General features: G+C 42.5%; 1 protein-coding gene across 12 annotated transcripts in view; it reads right to left on the reverse strand.

The window, feature by feature from the left end:
* ATP6V0A4 (ATPase H+ transporting V0 subunit a4) overlaps positions 1-19,150 on the reverse strand; it is a 75,925-nt gene that overhangs the window by 53,158 nt on the left and 3,617 nt on the right. For 6 of the 12 annotated variants that reach the window (XR_013442891.1, XM_078059620.1, XM_078059623.1 and 3 more), the window contains exons 1-5: positions 10,688-10,941; positions 1,860-1,954; positions 1,682-1,747; positions 1,469-1,589; positions 460-582 (exon numbers count right to left, since the gene is read on the reverse strand). The gene's annotated coding sequence lies outside the window, so the exon portion shown is untranslated. Of the gene's footprint in view, positions 1-80; positions 256-459; positions 583-1,468; positions 1,590-1,681; positions 1,748-1,859; positions 1,955-10,687; positions 10,942-19,150 lie in introns of those variants that run through there. The other 6 variants (XM_078059616.1, XM_078059614.1, XM_078059615.1 and 3 more) reach the window with 4 other exon arrangements.

Consider the following 19,150-nt stretch of genomic DNA (forward strand, 5'->3'; position numbering starts at 1 on the left):
AAGGCAATGTTTTCATAAAAGAGAGACACACACCACTAGCAGCAAGCAGACCAAGAACATAGGGTGAAAAGCCTTCTTACCCCAGCTTTGCCCCAGCAGGTCCTGGACAGGTATCTGCAGTAGGGCGAGAGCTAAGGCTCCCACGCTTCCTCAGCCCAGTCCCCAAGCAGGTGTTCGGTCAGGGCTTGTGAGTGGCAGGCCAGGACCAGCCTGGCTTGGGGATTCCTCAGGTGGCTTCCCTGCGGCCACGAGCCCCTCCCGGTACTTCTCCTCCCTAGGTGCCTGCAGAGCCCAGAGCCAGCCCTGTTGTATCAACACTGGCCTTTGGTGAGGACAAACTTGCCTCACCGGCCAGCCCTGCTCAAACCCCCTCCCTCCCCCAGCCACTTGTGCCCGGGGCCACGACCTTGGGGCCCCACCAGGAAGCAGTGACTTTCTTCTCTAAGGAAAGTAACTTACCCTGCAGCGAGCAGAAGTTTTGGAAGAGGTTTCTAGAGGCCTTCGAAGGGCCCTAGAGACAACCTTCCAGTGTGTCTACGAAGCACACCGAACCCTCCTTGTCATTGTAAAAATGAAATCGTTCTGGAAACGAAAAAAAAATATCATGCCCACCATCCTAACAACAGCTATCTTCAAAAACACTTTACTTCCAAAAGAGAATACACCGATGAATAGTCGGTAGCTAAAAGTCAGCTTCTGATGTGACCCAGGTAAAAAAGAGACAGGGCCAGACATGAGGATTTACCCTTTCACTGAATATTACTGTCTTGCATTTATTTGGTGGGGAGGCTAAGGGGCTGAGGAGTGAAGTGGTTACAGCCGTGTCTCCTGGTTCAGGGGCTGGTTACTCTGCAGAGACCACCTTCGTGCCCATTAATGAGCTTGGCAGAGCAGCTTTCCCTGCGGGGGCAGATCCCTGCATGCACCCACCTGGGGTGCCTGAACGATGTACCCTAGAATGAAAGGGGTGCTGTTTTTTTTTTTTTTTACTTTTTACTATGGAAAAATTAAAGCATCTGCAAAAGTACAGAGAGCACTCTAAGGAACCGCCATAGACAGACCACTCAGCATCACCTGTTGAATTTCACCTCATCAGTACCCTCACCTGCTTCTCCTACACACCCCAGACTGTTTTGAAGCTAATCCCACACATATTATGTCTTCCAAAATATTTCAGTATGTATCTCTAAAAAATACACACATATAATATAAATATATATTATAATATACACACGTGTTATATATTATATATAATAATTATACATATTATTATATATAATACACACACGTGATACCATGATCACACCTAAAATTCAACAATAATTCTTTAATATCAAATATCCCATCAATGTTAGAATTTCCCAGGTTGTCTGAGATCTGTCTTTTTTAATAAACCCCTCGGGTGATTCTTGTGCATCATCAAATAGAACTATTGCTTTTGAGAACACAGTGCAAGATCTAACTTTACCTTGGGAGGCAACAGGGTGAAGGCAGTTGGGGACGATCAGCTGAGCAGGTGCTGCTTGAACCTGGGGCAGGGCAGGTGGGGGGCCAGGGCCTCAACGGAAGCAGGTGGCCTGTAACGAGGCCTGCAGGAAAGGTAATGCCAGGTTTCTTAAGAAACAGAGCTTGGCCGCAGCCACCATCCCAACATGGCAGAATCACTCGAGTCCATACTCACCTGGGCAAAGTTCTGAAGGCTGAACTCAGGAGCGACAAGGCAGAGCTGAAGGATTAGAACTGAAAACTGTAAGGAGAATGACCAACGCTGAGTCTGCCTCTCTTGCCAGGGGAACTCGAAGCAAGAGGAGCCCCCGCACCAACCGGTGCCTCCCTCTCCTGCCCCTTCCCCTGCCCACCTCTCATTCTGCTCTTCACCCCAGTTGGGGGTTGCTGTGTCTCCCCGTCCGCGGATGGTGTAGCCGTCCTCAAAGGTTCCGGGGCCCAGGAATCACTGAGGGGCATAGAGAGGAAAAGCACATCTTGATGGTTAAGAGCAGAGTTTAGAACCAAACTGCCTGAGCAAGGATCCCAGCTCTCATTTACCATGTGCGACCCTGGGGAAGCGATTTAACCCCAGGTTCCCAGTGTCCTTCTCTGCAAAGTATAATAGAATATTAGGTAATTATTTTGAAAGTAGAAGTATAAGAGGGAGACTGTATTTCAAGGCTTGCTTTCTTTTTCTCCTAAAGCCCTAAGTGGAAGGTGCACACTCATAGGACACCTGCTGGACAGTAAATTAATGCAATCTGTCAAAAAGGCAATTTGCATATCCTTGGACCCAGTAATCCCACTTTAGGAACTTCAGCATATGAAAAAATTTTTAAGGTTGTAAACCAAAATTTAACTACAATAGTGTCTACTGCAGCATTATGTGTAATAAGCATGTAACCATAAATGACCTGAATTCTTTCATCCATCCAATAAATATTTATTGAGTGTATACTATGTGCCTACTCTGTTCTGGGCTCTGAGGATAGGGCAGTTAAGTAAGAGATAAGGTCCTTGCCCTTATGAAGCTGATGTCCATATGGAAAGAGACAAACAGTAAACAAGTAATAAATTAGCAAGATATTGCAGAGTATGAAAAGAGCAATTATAGAAAGCTAGGCTTCAGAGAAAGGAAGAGAGGCTACTTTAGATAAGCAGATAATGGCCATTGGAGCTGAGGTTTAGAGGATTAAAATGAGCCAGGCTTGCAAAAAAAGGAGCTGGGGGAAGGGAGTCCAGGCAGCAAGGAACAGCCAGCCCTGCAAGAGCGGTCATGTGACTTCATCCCCATAGCTAATGTATCTCCTGAGTGCTTCCCTGTGCTGGGCATTGTTCCTATGACTGCAGAGCACATTTCATTACTTTACGTGTGTCAATCACTTAATCTTTTCAATAACCCTATGAGGTTGGCGGTATTCTTATTCTCAAGTCACATATGAGGAAACAGAGGCACAAAAAGGCTAAGTAAGTTGCCCGAGGTCACACAGCCACTCAGGACAGGTCATCTAACACCAGAGTCCCTATTTACAACTACGCATGGCACGCATGTTCAACCTGTTCAAGAAATAGAAAGGAAGCCAGTGTGGCTGGGGCATGAGAGGGTGGGGAGAGGTGTCAGCGCAAGCAGGGGCTGAGCCAGGGGAGTTCTGAGGGGCCAATAAGAAATTTGGATTTTATTCTAATCACACTGGGAAGCCCTTGGAAATTTTGAAGCAGGGGAATGACATTACCTACTTGATTCGCATTTTAAAAAAATTTCTTTGACTTCTGCTTCTGGAAAGATGGAGTAGAAATACTTTTTCTTCCCAATAAGTAAAACGGAAAACCCTGAACATTATATATACAATAAATATTAGAAGGCTCTGAAAGGTAGAGAGAAGACAGACCTTCTAGGAAACTCGGGGTCTGAGAAATGACAGAGGTGAGTTCTCTGGGGTTTCTTTTGCTTATTAGATCCTAGGCTTGGTGCTGCAGAAGCCAGCAAGATATGCAGATAGAAAAAAAAAAAAAAAATCCCCCCCCCCAAAAAAATCCCAAATAAAGCCTGTTCTCTCTAGCCAACGGATCAGGAAAGGGGCAGCCTAGCAAGAAAGACTTTTAGATAATAATCACTCTAATCCAGCCAAACACCACAGAAAAAACTGTGATCCCATGCCCACTCATGCCCGCAAAGCCCAAGTGGAAAGCCCAGACTTCTACCCTCACCCAGATGTACCAAAGTGATACCCCCAGTATCGTGTCAGAGAAGGCCAAATGCAGAGTCTGAATTCCCAGTCCTTATTATCCCTGTGATAATAAGGCACCCCTTGTTAGCCTCATTGGGTGGTATCAGAAGAGATCCAATGAGACTTTCCCGACTGTCCATTGGTAATGAGGCCACCCCCTCACTGGGGCGTGGAGGTCATGTGGAGAGCAGTAACCAGGCACTCGTCTCTTCCCAGACAGGGTCATATCAGCAGAGGTCTAGTGAATAGAAGAATAAGAGAAACCACACTAACTGATTTCAAGACTTACCATACAGCTACAATAGTCAAGAGTGTGGCCCTGGTGGAAACGTAGACACATAGGTGAATGCAAGGAAATAGAGAATCCAGAAATAAACCTACAACACAAGTCAGGTCAACTGATTTTTGACAAAGGTGGAAAGCATTTCAGTAGTGGAAGGATCACCTTCTCAGCAAATGGTCTAGACCAACTGGACATCCATAGGCCAAAAATGGAACCAAGACCTAAACCTCATACCCTCTACAAAAATTAACTCAAAACAGATCATAGATAAATTTAAAATGTAAAACTAGAGGCGCTTGGGTGGCTCAGTTGGTGAAGCACCCAACTCTTGATTTTGGCTCAGGTCATGATCTCAGGGTTGTGAGATCGAGCCCAAGGCAGGCTCCTCACTCAACGAGTCTGCTTGAGATTCTCTCTCTCCTTCTGCCCCTCCCCTGCTCCACTTGCATGTGAGCACATGCTCTCTCTCTAAAAAAAAAAAAAAAGAAAAAAAGAAAAATGTAAAACTATAAAACTTTGAGAAGAAACATAGAGAGCATTTTCAGAACTAAGGGCTTGGTGAAAAGTTCTTAGATAAGACATACAAAATGTATCCATAAAACAAACAAAAAAATAATACAAAAATTTGCTGTGCAAAAGATCCTGTAAAAAGGATAAAAAGAGGGGAGCCTGGATGGTGCAGTTGGTTAAGCACAGACTTAGTTTTGGCTAAGTTGTGATCTTAACAGACTTGGTTTTGGCTCAAGTTGTGATCTCAGGATCACGGGACTGAGCCCCAGGACAGGCTCCGAGATCAGCACAGAGTCTGCTTAAGACTCCCTCTCCCTCTGCCCCTCCCCCTGCCCTCTCCCCGCTCACATGCACTCTCTCTCTCTCTCAAATAAATAAATAAATCTCAAAAAAAAAAAAAAGGATAAAAGGACAAGCTAAAGATTGGAAGAAAATATATATAAGCCATGTATCTATCTGATAAAGGATTCAACTAGAATTTATCAAGTTTTCAAACTTCAATGGTAAAAAATCCAATCAGAAAGTGGGCCAAAGCCATAAAGAGACAGTTCACCTAAAAGGATGTACACATGGCAACTAATTTCGGGAAGAGATGTTCAGCCATTAGGGAAATACAAATTAAAACCACGATGAGATACCAGTGTATAAGTATATACCTATTAGGACAGCTCAAATAATAGTAACAATTCCAAACACTGGCAAAAATGTAGTGAAACTGGATCTGTCATGCATTGCTGGTGGAAATGTAAAACAGCTGGAAAATAGCTTGGCAGTTTTTTAAAAGGCTAAATATGCATTTTCCTTAGGACCCAGCAATCACACTCATGCCATTTATCCCAAAGAAATGGAAACTTATGTTCACAAAAAAAAAAACCCCTATATATCAATCATAGCAGCTTTATTTGTAATAGCCAAAAGCTGGAAACAACCAAAATTTCCTACTTGTAGTACATCCATACCTTAGAATATTACTCAGCACAAAAAGCGATAAACTATTGATAAACACAACTTGGATAGATCTCAAGGTGATTACGCTGAGCGAAAAAAAAAAAATCTGAAAAAGTCACGCAGTGTATGATTCCAATTATATAACATTCTCTAAATGACAAAAAATTACAGAGATGGAGAACAAATTAGTGATTGTTAGGGATTAGGAATGGTGGTGATGGTGGTAGTAGTGTGTGTTCACGTGTCTGTGAAGGGGTAACAAGGGAGATCTTCACAATGACAGGATAGTTCTTTGTCTTGATTGTGGTGCTGGTTATATGAATCTATGCATGTGATAAAATGACATAGAACCATATACAATTTTATGTCATTGTCAATTTCCCCATGTAACCAATGGGGGAAAACTGGGTGAGGGTTATATAAGACCTCCTTGTCCTGTTTGCAACTTTCTGTGAAATCTATAATTATTTCAAAATAAAAGATTTTTTTTTTTTAAAGATTTTAGGAAGAGCAAAGAAGACGTGTGCTCAGCTGGCATTATATAATGGAGAGAGGAGAGAGACAAATCTCTGGAGATGTGTATTCTAAATCAAACTAGCCCGAGAGATTTGAGCGGCCCCGGGGGAAGACAACTCCCCATCATGAGGCCCAGTTCCTTCACTGCCAAATGAAGATGCTGAGCCAGATCGGTGGTTTTCAAACTGGTACACAGAACCCTGGAGATTTTGCAGAACCCTTTTCAGGGGCCACTGTGAGGGAGTAGGAAAGGATAAGGGTGCTAAATAAACTATGACACACATGTGTGATAGAATACAGGACAGCTATTAAAACAGCATGAAATGACAAGGAAATATGTTCTTGGAACACTGTTGATAAAGTATTTTATGAAACAGTACATATAGTATCATTGAATTTTTTTAACATGTGTAATCCCCATAGAAAGATGTGGAAGGAACTATACTGAAATCATCATGATGGGTAGGGTTTGGATCTGGATTTATGTGCTTTGTCCTTTTCTTTATTCTCTGATATTTTTGTAACAAACACATAACACTCTTGGTACAGGTCTTAAACCTTGGGATCAGATGGCTTTCAGATTTCAGAATGCTCCCTATTTAGAAAGTTAAGCCAGGTATAGATGATATATTATATCCCCGTGGGTCCTGGGGGCAGCATCCTGTAATCAAAGCATGTTAATCCTTCTGTACTTAAATATTTACATTCTTACTATGAAGAATCAATAGAAATTATATATGCCTCACGTTAAATCAGGTCAGATTGTGCTGCCAAGTCCATAAAAACTATTTTTGTTTTCAGAGCTTTATGGATTTCTGGATTGCAAACAACACATTATGGTCCATAAAGACAAAAACAATACAAAAAATTCCTTGGGGGGGAAACACTAAGTCCTTAGTGATACAATGTTACAAAATGAAATGGCAACTTGAGCGGGCATCATATTCGTAACTGTGTAAGTAGTAAAATGGATATGGAAACCGACTGGACAGAGGAGAGACAGAAGGTAACAGCTGTGCAACAGTAAAGATAAAAATAGGGCCCATTTCATTTCCGTTGGGCGTTTACTGGAACTTCACCAAGCACAATGGGAAGCATCTACAGAAACTTCCAGAAGTGAGTCTTGATGTAGCCACTTATTCATTCAGGGGTTATTTATTTATGGAGCACCTACAATGTGTCAGGCTCTGCTTTAGGCTCTGCAGACACAGCTGGAAACAGGACCAAGCCCCTGCTTTCACGGAGCTTATGTTTTAGTGGGGGTGGGAGAGACCAAAACTAAAGAAGCGTAGGAGTCAATAGAAACTGCCTAAGGCAGGGAAATCAGGAACAGCAATGGCAATGTATTAGCTGGAGATTTTGACAGTAACAACAAGAAGAAAAAACTAGTCAGAAGTAGTTCTTAGGGAACAAAACCACAGATGGAGTGGAGCGGGAGACTTTAGCATTACTTTGATAACCCCTTTGCACCACTTGATTTTTTAAATTAGCATCCGTTGACTAATTTGAAGAAAATCAAACATTTAATTAAAACCAAATTTTCACTGACAATAAAAGAAAATCATCTCAAAAATATTGATTGAGCAACTATGATGTGCTGGGCAAGGTACATCAATGGGCAAAACAATTCCCGTTCTGGTGAAGTCTAGCAGGGCAGTCAAATATAATGATCCTAATATCAATGGCTGATACAAAGATGATGCTTACTATGGGCTAATGTAAGACAAAGCCCGAAGAAATAGGTATAATTTAAATCCCCATTTTTATGGTTTGCCTGGTTTACAGATTAGGAATCTGAGACAGGTGACAAGTTCAAAGTTGCTCAGCTAGTAAGTGGTAAAGCGGAGATCTGAGCCCAGGTAGTGTGGCTCCGGAGCTGACACTCTCTAGTCTCAGTAATCAAATTAAGTAACCACAGGGACAAATGTGTAATAATTGAGATGGGTACACGGAAGGAGAGAACACAGCTCTCTGAGCTGCATAACCGGACTCCTCTTCCTCGGGGGAAGAAGGCAGTATAAAGAGGGCAGAGAGAACGAGGGGGCGGGGGTGGGATTGCACTGGTGAAGCAAGACGAGGACAGCCACGAGCTGCAGACCCTGTTAAGGACGGTGGCTTTATCACAAGAGCGACTGGCGCCCTTGACAACTCCGAAGCCTGTGGGGTGGGGGTAAACAGCACAGCCTGGAAAACATACTCTAATTGCAGAGCGGATGGGGAGGGAGGCAAGAGCTCCAGCAGGCAGAGCAGTTCTGAGACGAGAGCTGTGGTCCAGGCGAAAGAGGAGATATTGTTTAATTTTTAATATCCCGGGGGACAAAATGGAAAGCACCCAGAAAGCACTTTTCTGGCATAATGAAGTCAGGAGAGTGCTGCTGGTGTGAGTTGTCAGCTGAATGAGCTGCTATTTTCACAGAACACCATCTTTACTTGAAAGAACGGCTGACAAGCTGTGGTTATTCAGACAGAGGCATTTGGCGGGCGCCTTCTCAGAAGTGATCCAAACGATTCTGTCATTTCAAAGGGAAACAACTGGCATTGTTTGTTGCCAGTGATGAAATACTAACTTTCAAACAACAATTAAAATTTTGGAAAACTTTTTTGCACCAACATGAACTTGACAGCTTCTCAATGCTGAAAACTTTTCTGATGAGGGTATTTCTGTGGCGGATATTTATAAATGTGATTTTTTTTTAAGTGATTATATAATGAAATGTGACAGCATTTGGGAGATCTGCAAAACTCAGTGAACCAGTATTTCCCAAATGCCCAATGCATTATGATACACAGTCACATTTGGGCAAATGATCCATTGAGAGTATATGATTATCCAAGGGATTGTAATGAAAAGGTCAATGGTTTGGTTTCTGATTCCACATTGCACCTAAGCTTTTAAAAATTACTACTTGTTAAGTTTTGGTAGAGAATCAATGAAAAATACACATGACTACCTGAAGAGACTAGTAAAACATTTTTCCATTTTTTATTTTTCTTTTTATTTTTTTTTAAGATTTTATTTATTTGTCAGAGAGAGAGAGAGAGAGAGAACACAAGCAGGGGGAGCGGCGGGCAGAGGGAGAAGCAGGCTCCCTACGGGGCAAGGAGCCCAATGCGGGGCAAGAAGCCCGATGCGGAGCAAGGAGCCCGATGCGGGGCAAGGAGCCCAATGCAGGGCTCGATCCCAGGACCCTGGGATCATGAGCTGAGGCAGATGCTTAACCGACTGAGCCACCCAGGTGTCCCCATTTTTCCCTTTTTTAAGACTACATATTTATGTGAAGCCAGATTTTCATCATGTATTTCAACAAAAATAACATATAGCAAGGAGTCCAAATGTAAAAATAGATATGCAAAAGACATCCAGCTGTCTTCTATTAAGTCAGACTTTAAAGAGATTTACAAAATAAAGCCAGCGATGCTACTCTTTTCACTAAATTGTTTGTTTTGGAAAATACAGTATTTTCATAAAAATAGGTATTTATACTAACATATAACAGGTTATTTCCAAATAAGGTCACATCCTGAGGTCCTGGGGTTAGGGCTTCACCCTATGAAAACAGGGAGTGTGTGAGAGGCACACAATTCAGTCCACAACAAGGGGGACAGATGCAATGAAGTCAGGCCCCGGAGTGGGGGAGCTCAAAGGTCTGAAGGCAGGACAGAGGAGATGGACCAGAAACAGAGATCCAGGAGGCTAGTCAGAAGAGAGAGAATTCAAGAGAAGAAAGTGTCTCAAGAATCGTGGAGTGCTCACTGTCTGTCCTCTGGAGGTTACTGGTGACCCGGATGGACCTACTTGAGGCACACGAAGGAGGCAAAATTTAAAGAAGGGACTGGGGAATTGGGAAGTCAGTGGCTGGTGAAGAAAGCCAGATACTCTCAAATTCTCTCAAGATCTCAGGCTGTGATTTGCAATGACGTGGATGGAACTGGAGGGTGTTATGCTGAGCAAAATAAGTCAATCAGAGAAAAACATGTTATCATATGACCTCACTGATATGAGGAATTCTTAATCTCAGGAAACAAACTCAGGGTTGCTGGAGTGGTGGGGGAGGGGAGGGATGGGGTGGCTGGGTGATAGACATTGGGGAGGGTATGTGCTATGGTGAGTGCTGTGAATTGTGCAAGACTGTTGAATCACAGATCTGTACCTCTGAAACAAATAATGCAATATATGTTAAAAAAAAAAAAAGAAGAAGAAGATAGCAGATGGGGAAGAATGAGGGGGGGGAAATCGGAGGGGGAGACGAACCATGAGAGACGATGGACTCTGAAAAACAAACTGAGGGTTCTAGAGGGGAGGGCGGTGGGGGGATGGGTTAGCCTGGTGATGGGTATTAAAGAGGGCACGTACTGAATGGAGCACTGGGTGTTATACGCAAACAATGAATCACGGAACACTACATCAAAAACTAATGATGTAATGTATGGTGATTAACATAACAATAAAATTTTTTTAAAAAAAGATCTCAGGCTGTGAAAGGGAAGGAGGGAGCAGGGCAGTAACTGAGGGGGAAACTGGCGTCAGGGGAAGATTTCACTTATTTTCTCAAGGAAGAGACAGTTGATAATCCAAGATAATTCTGTGAGCTCCAGTGGCCCAGCACATCTAGAACTGGGCACCTTCTACCTTTCCTTACCCCTTAGGTGCCTGTAAGACAAACGCTTTGAATCATACAAAGATAAATCTTACATTTCTCTGAGAGTGTCCTACCTGAGCGCAGTCTTTCCACAGAGCATTTCACAGCATTGCTGACATACTCAGGGCTGGAACGGCACCAGCGTTAGCAGCAACCCCAGTCCAGGTCGTCCAAAACCCAAGTAAGCGTCCCAAATTCTCTGCTGTGAATCTCAACAGCGGACAGAGGGCCAAGGGGAGAGGAGAACCCAGCACAGCGATGACCCTCAAGAGCGTTTCCGGCAACAGGTAGAAAAGACACAAAGATTGAGTCCTGACCACTCCTTGGAGTCAAGGCGCAGGCGAGCTAGATAACTTACCCAAAGTTAGGAAGTAGCTCTTGTTCCTTTGTTTGTGTCACTATTTTAAAAAGCAAGTCATCCTCCTATTAGTCATTAAGTCTGGTTTTTTTATGAATCTTCAAAATTCTCAACCCAAGGCTTTAAATTGACACCTTTGGCATCGGTCTTGAGAAAAACAACCTTCTTAGAACAGAATTGGTCCCCAATATGATCAAATGTTTTTGACATTTAGGGTTTACTACCAGTGATCCCATTCTTTAGACAAGTCTGGGGCACAATGCTAGTTTGGGCCTCTTTACACTTGTCTGTGCAGGTCTCCGGCGAGGCACTTTTGTGCCCCTAGGACTTTCTATAAAAGGGCTCTTGAGGAGGGAAAGAGGTGAGCGCTCCACTTACACCCCTTCAAAATGGGCATTCCTTTAAACAAAGGGCCTCCTTTGTTCCCACGTCCCTATACAGGGGATTACAAAGATACTGTGCTCGACCACACGTTCAGCAGTACAAGATCAACTTACAGGAAATCATCCTAATTTAAAAAACCAAAAGTGGGGCACCTGGGTGGCTCGGTTGGTTAAGCAACTGCCTTTGGCTCAGGTCATGATCCCAGGGTCCTGGGATCAAATCCCACATCAGGCTCCCTGCTCAGCGGGAAGCCTGCTTCTCCCTCTGCCTCTGCCTGCCACTCCCCCTGCTTGTGTGCTCTCTCTCTAATAAATAAATAAAATCTTAAAAAAATAAATAAATAAAAATAAAAAACCAAAAGGGATAAGTGGAGAACAAGCTAAAACACTCGCAAGGAATTTAATCCAAAAATAACAATCTAGCTGCAAAGTAACAACCCAATTTTCCAAAAACAGTGTCTAACTTTTCTGAACTGAATTCCAGCCAGATCACCTTCATTCAAATAATTGATTGTACCATCCACTTACCTAGCACTTCACCATTGGCCGGACACTGACCCCATTAACCACAATCCTTCACAATCTGCATTCATAGAGGGAAAGTGCTAGAGACAGAGGGAATGATGTGAAGTTGCTAAAAAGAGAGGGAATGACGTTCAACTTACACATACACACACACACACACACATGCAGAGAGATGCAATTTGTTGATAGTAATGTCCAAGAGTTCATGTCATCAGCACACTGAGGTCAGGGTGATGTTTGCTGAAACCAGAATCATCTCCTGCCACATACATCCCCATTCTCTCCTGGCCATGGACCCTCTTCAGGGAGTGTCACGGTGCACAATGGTGCCCTCCAACGTCAGTTTGGCCCTCACAGTTTTTCTACACCTTTCTGTCCCCCGAGATTATTCCCTAAAAAAGAGCCCCCCCAAGTGGCTCTCACTGACAGCCACATTCTCCTCTCCTGCTCCATCTCATCTTACCTCCCTCCCCTCAGCACACGGCCACCTCACTCCTTAGGAGAAGATCCTCCATCATGGAACCCTCCGGCTTGCTTGTCCTGCACCTCCACATATCTTGGCCTCGTCTCTCTGCATCTCCTTTCTCCAGAGCGGAGCTACTTTACACTCCACTCCCTTCTGTCTTCACTTGCCAAGTCACAGGCTGACTGGCAGTGAGATGTAGGAAAATAAAATTTCCTCACGAAGAGAACAGAATGCCTCAAAGTTTGTCACCGATGCATTTTACCTTTCAGACTTCCCCATTTTTCACTCAGGAGCACCTCCCCACTTATTTGCCTTTTTGGTAATATTTTCTCCAAACTCCACTGGGGAGGCTCTTTTCGGCACAATGGCCACCTCTACCTGCTTCTCCATTGAACAGGCTGTGTTGAGCACATGGTCACAGAATTGTACCACTGGAGGAAAACTTAGATAGAGATCATCGAGTCCAATCCCCTTGCTGTAAGGATGAGGAGGCAACCCCAGGGGGTGAAGGGATTTGCCTAAGCTCCCCCAGTGAATTAGTGGCTGGAGGCAGAATATGGGCTCCTGACTCTCAGAGTCTCTTCACGTCGTAGCTTCTGGTTTCCCCTTGGTCTCTTACAGGACATAACATCCCTTTGCATTAGGCACTATGCGTAGCAAAACCCCTTCTAGGGATAACCTATCCCCTCTGGAGAGTCCTGGAGACCTCAGACAATTCTCACAAAGGATTGAAGGCAACATTTCCCTGGATTTTCCCCCATGTATCTCCCTCCCAGAGAGCCCCCACCGCCTCTCTTGGGTAGCATTATCACCAAGGTTACATGACCTCCTCCAAGGTCACACAAAGGAAGACAACACAAACATGGAATCCAGGACTCCTGACTCACAGCTGGTTGTCCAGGCTACGAGCAGCCCAGACAAAAGACAGAGAGTGAAGGAAAGTTCCAGAAACAGCCAGAAGCACACAGCCAGAGAGAAGAAGCTTGAGGCTGGGAGGAAGGACTAACAGTGTCTGACTCAGCTCTCTGATCCTTTTTAGTTTCATGTGGACAAACTGGAAAAGAAAAATTGGCTGAGTGTTTATCACAAACATGCAGTTTATTTCCCAAAAACCTTAGCTTAAAATTACTCTTTGAGAACATACATCTCTGTTTATTAAACAAAAATGAATCTGACCACAAGCACTGTTGTGCCAACAGAAATATTTTGTACAAATGGTAAGGCTGGGAATGAAGAAGCCAGAAATTGCCAATCATAGAGTTGGCCTCCCCTACTCTACCCTCCCATTGTTTATTAACTTCACCTTAAAATGCCCTTACCTGCTTGGGCTAGTAACTCACTAACTTTTCTAACAGGTAGAGAGCTATCCCACAGTGGAACTGGCTGCCTTAAAAATTAGTAAGAAACAGGGGCGCCTGGATGGGCAGTCGGTTAAGTGTCCGACCCTTGGTTTCAGCTCAGGTCGTGATCTCAGGGTCATGAGATAGAGCCCCGCACTGGGCTCAGCACAGAGTCTGCTTGAGATTCTCTCTCCCTCTCCCTCTGCCCCTCCTGTTCATGCTCTCTCTCTCTCTCTAAAATAAATAAATAAATCTTAAAAAAAAATAGACACCTGCCACTTGAGGCATTTTAGCAGAAGTCCAAGTAACAACTTTGAGAGGCAGGAGAAGTCAAATGCAGCCTTACCAAGCTCTCTAACATACTACTTTCTTTGTAGGAGAGCATTCTTACTAGGTTAAGGATTGGGCCAGATGGCCTCTAGGTCCCTTTCCAACACTGAGATTCTGGTTTTTTTCTCTGTCTTATTTCTAGTCCTCTTTATGTCTTGAACGTTCTGGAGTGTGTCTGTACATTCTGTTGTGTACCTTGGGCACCCCAAAAACAAAGGCTGTCTGTCAATAAGCAGTTCTCCACACCATATGCAACTTGACATTTAATTAGTATTTTTTTTTTGGTTGGGGGGGCACCTGGTCAGTTAAGCATCCGGCTCTTGATTTTGGCTCTGGTCATGATCTCAGGGTCGTGAGATTGAGCCCCATGTCAGGCTCTGTGCTGGGTGTGGAGCCTACTTAAGATTGATTCTCTCTCTCTCTCTCTCTCTCCCCCAAAAAATAAATAAATAAAAAGCACTTAAAATTTTTTTTGATGGAAAAGAAGATTCTCTGACATTAAAAATTTTCCCAGGCAACCAGATAAGTACTGTAAAATGTAGTCTATCTGCTCTGTTGTAACTATATTGCTTTCCTGTGAAATACTCAAGATTTATTTATTTATTTTAGAGAGAGAGAGAGTACAAGCAGGAGGGGCAGAGGGAGAGGGAGAGAACCTGAAGCAGACTCCGCACTGAGCACAGAGCCTGACACGGGGCTTGATCTCACGACCCTGAGATCACGACCTGACCCGAAACCAGAAGTCAAATGCTTGACTGTGCCACCCAGGTCCCCCTGAAATATTCTTTTTTAAAATGTATTAATTTTTTAAAAATTTTAAAAAGGGGGCACCTGGGTGGCTCAGTCTGTTAAGCATCTGCCTTTGGCTGGGGTCGTGATCCCAGGGTCCTGGGATCGAGCCCCACATCAGGCTCCCTGCTCAGCAGGGAGCCTGCTTCTCCCTCTGCCTCTGCCTGCAGCTCCCCCTGTTTGTGCTCTCTCTCTCTCTCTCTCTCTGTCAAATAAATAAATAAATAAAATCTTTTAAAAAAAGACTTTATGTAAAATGTATTAATTTGATTTTATTGCCTGATTATAAGAGTAATATGCATTCAAAAAAAGAGTAATATGCACTCATTGTAGAAAATTTGAAAGACATGTAAAAGTGTAAAGAAGAAAATAAAAATTGTCCCAGAGTGTTAATTCTAGATATGGCCACTGTTAACATCTTGATAGGATGCTTCCCAAGCTTCTTCTTTGCATATGCATGTGTATTACAAAACTGGAATCCTACTAAATACATAGTTTCACATCCTGCTTTTTCTGCTTTGTATTATACAGCAAGTGTTTTTCCAAATAATTAAATATCATTTTAAAACATCATTTTAGAAGCTATCTTTTATTCCATTATAAGCTGCTTCTAAGCTGTCATTTTCACAAATATTGTAATGTTGAGGTGGAGAATCTTGGATATGCATTTTTGTGCTCATCTCTAATTTCCTTGGGGAAAAATTTTCCAAAGAGCTGCACATAGAAGGAAAGGTGACCAAAATAAATTAACCCTTACAAAGTCTACAACTTAACTATAACTATCTCAATATTGGAGACTAGACACATGGTGGCAGATTGTTGTTGGTCCCTGACTAAAGCAACCAAACCAAAAAAAAAAAACATGACTCATCCTAGGTCTCAAGTTATTTCTACAAACAATTGTGTGTAATTGATACTATGCACACAATAAAAATAACGAGGTACACAAGGAAACACAGCAACATGAATGAAAACTAACCAGGAGAAATAATGGACCACAGAAACAGATCAATGAGTGAACAAATATTGATGTTATCAAACAGATTTTTTTAATTATATTCACTCTGTTCATGAAGATGAAAAATGACACTGTATAACAAAAAGCTATTCAATAATTTACAAAATGGAAATTCTAGAACTAAAACTAAAATAACTGAAATTAAGAATCCAATGGGTAATTATAAAAGTTGATTAGACACAGATGATAAGAGATTTAATAAAAGATAGGGCAGAAGAAAATAGTCAGAATAAAGCCCATGAAAACAAAGGATAGAGAATAAAGAAGAGGGTAAGAGAATTAGAGTCTACAGTGGCAAAGTCTAACCTGTGTGTAATTGGAGAACTAGGCAGAGAGAGAAGAATGGGACAGAAGTAGCATTTGATGGCTGACAACTTCTCAATGCTGATGAAAGACATCAAACTCCATATTCAATTGCCTACAAACCCCAAGTAAGACAAATAAAAAGAAATCCATACTTGAACACATTGTAATAAGACTTCTGAAAACCAAAGACAAAGCGAAAATCTTGCAAACAACCAAAGAAAAAAAGAGACAAATTACGTACAAGGGAGCACCGTTGGATGGACAGTTCTCAAGAGAAACAATGGAAATCAAAAGAAATAGAATGATATCTTTAAAGCATTGACAGAAAATATCTGTCAAGCTAGAATTCCACACTCGATGACAATACCTTTCAAGAATAAAGGAAGAAGAGAAACATATCTTAACACACAACTACTGAGAGTATCACTCCACCGAGGGAATACTTGAAGATCTTCTTTAAGGAGAAGAAGCATTGTAGATGGAAGACAAGACTTGCAGAAAGGAATCCGGAGCAATAAAGTGGTAAATACGTGGATAAATTTAAGCAAACATTCACTGTATAAAATAGTAATAATGAGTTACCGAGTTAAAAAATCTATATGTAGATAGTTAAAATACATGACTATAATGATATAAAAATCAGGAATAGACAAGTAGTATTAAAGCTCTAAGCTCCTCACATTATTTGGAAAGATGGTAAAAGTATCAATTAATATTAGACTTTGATAAGACAAGAATGCCTGCAGTAATCTCTAAAAAAAATAGAATAAAAAATTTGATCCTGAAGTGGTGAGAAAAAAGAGATGTCAAACAGATGGGAAAACCAGAGAGCGCTTGGTCAGATGGAGATTCAAACCTAAACCAATCAGTATGGATACATCCCATGTAAACAGGTTAAATGGCCAAATTAAAGGCAAAGATTCCAAGATGGGTTTTTTTTTAAAATCCTACACTACATTTTTGTAAGGTACACATCCAAACATAGTAAGAATTGGGGCACCTGGGTGGCTCAGTCGTTAAGCATCTGCCTTCGGCTCAGGTCATGATCTCAGAGTCTTGGGATCGAGCCCCGCATCGGGCTCCTCGCTCTGCGGGACGCCTGCTTCTCCCTCTCCCGCTCCCCCTGCTTGTGTTCCCTTTCTCGCTGTGTCTCTCTCTGTCAAATGAATAAATAAAATCTTTAAAAAAAAAAAAACAACATAGTAAGAATTTAGAGAAGGTGAAATGATGGGAAAAGGTCCAGCATGAAAAACTAAGCAAAAAGAAAGGCGGTTTAGCTATAGTAACATCAGACAAAAACTTGATGGCACAAAGTGTCACTAGAGGTAGAGAGGGATATTACAAAATGATTTTTTTAAAGAAGGTTCAATTCACTGGTGTGCATTTCTGTATTTGCATGAGGCCTAATGACAGCCTCAACTATTTAATGCAAAAATAGACAAAACTACAAGGAAAAGAGAAATCCACAATCATCTGTCTCAGTATCCGACAGGATAAGCCGACCAGATTTTTAAAAACAGGAAATACACAGAAGATGTGAGCCACACAATTAGCACTAATGGGCTTACACAGAACACTGAACCCCACAACTGTGTGACACATTCTTTTCAAGCACTGCCAAATGTTTACCCAAAATGGCCATACGATGGTCTTAATGAATAACAAAACACAGAAATCATCAAAGTATGTTCACAGATTGCAGTGCAATCTAAGATGGGCGGGAATGAGATCCAGGGCCCACATGGAAGGTGGCCTTCGCCAAGATGAAATCCCATCCATTTGTTAACCCCACTTCCGTCTGGCACCGCAGCCCACCCTAGTGCAATAATGGAATGAATTATTCCGGGAACTGCTCAAAAATCGTTCCAAATGGTGGACTCAAGACCTTGCTCACTTTGTCACTTTGATCAACCCTATGGCCTGATCTCAAGATTGAACTCCATTTTTCTTTCTCACTGTCTCCAAATTACAGACCCATAACTGAGCAGCAGTGAGCGTGGTTAAACTCCCCCACAAACTAGATCCCGCTTAGTTGAAGCTACATGTCTCAGTCCTATGGGCAACTGCAGACTGACATTATCCTGTGAAAACAGCCTGACAAAGCCCTCTGCAGAAAGAGCCATGGGCCCGCCTCTGGTCAGAAGTTAGGGAAAACAGGCATAGTCGTGGTTAGGGCTATGATTCTCTTCAGGATGGGCTGATGGCAAATGAAAGCCTCAAGTTCAGAGCCAGGGGTCTCTTCCCAGGGATGGAAGGGACAGGAAAAGGGCCTATCAGAATCACAAGGAAAGCTTCCTTCACATAAAATATCCTACCTATAGGGGGCCACTCCAGGTCACAGAATGCTGGTTTTCAGTCTTTTACCACAGGAAACACTGTGCCCCCTCCTTCCCTTTTTCAAATGCAGTTTTATCAGGGAAAACATAAAATTGGAGGCAGTGAAGGCCATGGAACCCCCACCCCAATCCCATCCCAACCACCACCATGGAGCCTGGCCACATTTTAGCCTGGACATTTTTTTAAAGGTAACCAAACACTTAACTCAACCATTGAAAAAAAAAAATCTTGAGGAAGTTCCTGTAGAATGTCTAGCTTTGAGCAGGTCAACTTCCCGGTAGGCTCTCCAAAGCAAACCTAATGTAAAATGTATGAGACAGTTGCTAGGTGAGGTAAACAACTGCACAGAGTTATTAATTATAGACCTGTTAAAAAAAAAAAAACAGCTAATAATGGTGGTATTTGTAAAAATAGTTGCAATGCAGCCCAGTCTTTGGGAATTAATGAGTTATCAGACACCAGTCAAGCCCATTCTATCTTATTTTAGGATAAGAAAGTCCTCTCATCTGTTAAGAGAATGTTTGTCTTTCAATTGACTTGCAAACTCCTAATCTAAAACAGTCCCAGGTCAAACAACAGTGTGTTAAAAAGAAAGAGACAGGGAACTGATTATCGTCCTTGCTCTCTCTATTTGCTACACCCAGAATTGCTTTCACTGGTATGATTCAATAGGACGCTGTCAGCT

Source organism: Halichoerus grypus, chromosome 12, assembly GCF_964656455.1.
Source record: "Halichoerus grypus chromosome 12, mHalGry1.hap1.1, whole genome shotgun sequence".
Classification (NCBI taxonomy): domain Eukaryota; kingdom Metazoa; phylum Chordata; class Mammalia; order Carnivora; family Phocidae; genus Halichoerus; species Halichoerus grypus.